The following is a 3,599-nucleotide window of genomic DNA, read 5'->3' as shown; positions in this document are numbered from 1 at the left end:
TTTTTCCTTACTATTTTATTTACACGTTTTAAAACACTTTATATCGTCCTATCATATCCTTTTATGTATCTTTAGATTAGCCTTTGTGGTCAATAAAATAATTTTTTTATTATTATGATTCAGTAGTTTTATTTTTATAACGTGCTTTCACTTCACTACCGAGTGCAGCTCTGTGTGCCTTGGGTATGTGCTGTGGTTTACTGTGATGCTTTTATCGTTATTATTATTATTATTATTATTATTATTATTATTATTATTATTATTATTAAAATACATTCTAAAATATCAATTTTCAGAACTTGAGCATTATTTGTTTTGTTGCATGGCTCAGAAGAAAGGGTATTATAATCAAAACGTTTAAAACAGTTGGAGTATTTTCTGCAAAATTTTGTATATTTCTTAGTGGCTTGGAATTTACAAATGTCGTAAGAATAGGCCCTCACCCGTGCATTATATCAGACAGAGGTGAGCAAGCCATATATTTCTTATGCAAGAAGCAAAAATTCTAAAGCCACTGCTCAGAAAGAAATAATTTTCAGGAAATGACACCTTTACATGCTGAAATTAAGATACACAGCTGTTTGAAATACGATCTGAAAAGGCAAAAGTTCGTATGAATAGATAGAACATAATTAGAACTGATACACCAGCTAGGAGGGAATGTATGCTAAGCGCGTTATGAAGAGAATCACAGAAAATATGTAAAATTGAAACGAGAAGTAATGAAAAAAGTGCAGACAGATATCAATAATTATTCGCAGTATTCAGCTTGTGACCGAATTTATAAGTCTGGTCTTATACACCACATAAGGGTGCAAGAACTATTGCAAGATAATAATAAATCTTCGTTACCTTGTATATAAGAACATATGCCCACCAAACATGTAATAAATGTTGACTTTCTATTTGTGATTTGATTAGACACGTGGTTTTACACAATGTCAAATGCCACAATGCTCTATTGCACATAACTAAGAATAGATATTTATGGTTAAAGCTGCACATCTAGGAACAAAGAGATATTTTTGCTTGTCATTTGTAAGCAATATCACATCATAATATTTACTGAATTGTACTGTATGATATATATATATATATATATAAACATATATATTTGTAAATTCCAAATATATATATATCGAGAAACAGTTGCACACACGCACACACACGCGAACGCGCCTACACACAGACGCCCCCCCCCCCACCACCCCCAACACACACAAGTAATATACGCCACGCGCGCGCAATAATAAAGTTGTCATGTTATATTTCCTAAACCGATGTCTCGCGTTTCCGATCTTTGAATGAGAGAATCAGAAACGAGAAACATTCGTTTATATGATATGAAATTAGGGCTTAAGAAATTGTAATATATATATATATATATATATATATATATTACTATCATCTTCTAGAATTTCTTGTGGTTGTATACATTGTCACACAGACACGCATATATAAACATACGTGCACCTATCACCAAACTGTGTGGTCACATTAGTGAAATCAAGTCATCGCGTTGCTTTTATGATAACATTCCAAGCATATTACTTCGGATGGCAGCCCACCCAGTCGCTACATTTAGCACAACGCACTATTCCATTATCCATTCATCAGCGCACGACATATTTCTATGTGTTATCCCTCAACAGTTTTATCCTCTCTAACATTAACTTTCCGTGCTTCTTTCTCATCGTCACCATCATGTCTGATTTCCACCTGCCCTCTCTTCTTCATCTTTGATCCGGTTCCACTGTACTATTAGTTCTTGACTTTATATGCTCACGTTGGTTCGAGTTACTCAACAATCCAAGAGAGTCACTCAAACACAGATGATGTAGAACACTGCTGTCATTTGTTTCCATGTCCCATTCAACACTGATGAAGACTCTCTTTTGAATCTTTGCAAACAAAATCTGCTATGGCAATTTTACGTTACACTTTCTGCTGCTTCCCCATCAATTTCCACTCTTACTGAATATGTATATATATATGTATATATATATATATATACATATATACATACACACAAAGACCCACACGCACACATACGCATACATGTATATGTAAGCATATATTTATATATACATATATATTTATACATATATATATTTATGCATATATATATATATTTTATATGGTATTTTCATATAAGTTTTAAAGCTTATGGCGATCATCGTGCTATGACTAAGCAAAAATGTCTAATAAATCGGCATATAAGCTCTCGACAGAAAAAAAAGGCTTTTCGATCCGCGTGGGAGTCAACCACACACCCTTTTGTTAACGCGACTAAGTGTGTTACTTTTACACCAGCGAATCAGCTTCCCTTTTCCTGTCAAATTTAAGAATTATAATAGTTCATGTTTGTTTTCTTTTATCTTCAAACAAACTTTCTATAATCTCTCGGTGCGAATTTTTTTTTTTTTATACGGCGCCGGTATTACAATCCTGTATATAAAAATTAATGGTATTTTTATTTAAGCTTAAAGCTTATGGCAATTACCGTGCAATGACTAACGAAAATACTCTGATAAAGGGGCATATAAGCGCTCGGCACAAAAAAGAAGGCTTTCCTATCCGCGTAGGAGTCGAATCCACATCCCTTTGTTAACGCGACTAAGATTATAAAAATGGCGCCGAATAAAAACCATTCGCACTGAAAGCATATAGAAAGTTTGTTTACTTGTAAAAAAAACAAAACAAGAAAACAAACGCGAACTATTATAATTATTAAATTTGACACGAAATCTGTGGTTGATTCGCTGGTGTAAAGCTATCACACTTAGTCACGTAAACAAAGGGATGTAGGTTCGACTCCCACGCGTATAGGAAAGCCCTCTTTTTTTTTCTGTCAAGGGCTTATATGCCCATTTATTAGATTTTTTTTCCTTAGTCATTGCAGGGCAATCGCCATAATTTTAAGCTTGTATTAAAATACCGTTATTATTATTTACAGGAAAGTAAAAACGGCGCCGTATGGAAAACCATTCACACCGAAAGCATATATATATTATATACGTATATGTTATTTATATGCAGATAAATCTATATGTATTACCATACACGTACACATGCATGCATATATTTGCATACTATACACACACACACACACACACACACACACACACACACACATATATATATATGAGTAAATTATCAGAACGAGATACGTAAGGAGATTATATTAGCAGTTCCATTATTTAAGCAGAATGGTGTATATATATGAGTTTCCTGCACCTCGTGTGTGAGTTCCAATGGTGTTTATAGTTGGTCATTCCCATCATAGTCTTGCAAACGGTGTTATTCGATCGAGGGTTTTTTGAAGTCACTTAAAAGGAGTATGTATGTATATGTTCATCGTGACGCGTAATCACAGAGATGTGAGTTCGTGTCCACAGCTAACCACCTACACTTTTTTCTGCCAAATAGGGGTAGTTTATCCTGTTCAGGCTATATTATTAGCATTATCGTGCGATTGAGAATTTAAAATTACTTCTTTAACTTTCTAAGACATCTCAACGCCTTTAAAAGCAAATTTCGTTTGTCTGTTTACGTTTGTCGTAATTTGAATTTAATATATATATATATATATATATATA

This window comes from Octopus bimaculoides, chromosome 8, assembly GCF_001194135.2.
Source record: "Octopus bimaculoides isolate UCB-OBI-ISO-001 chromosome 8, ASM119413v2, whole genome shotgun sequence".
Taxonomy (NCBI): Eukaryota; Metazoa; Mollusca; class Cephalopoda; order Octopoda; family Octopodidae; genus Octopus; species Octopus bimaculoides.
This window is presented reverse-complemented; position numbering follows the sequence as displayed.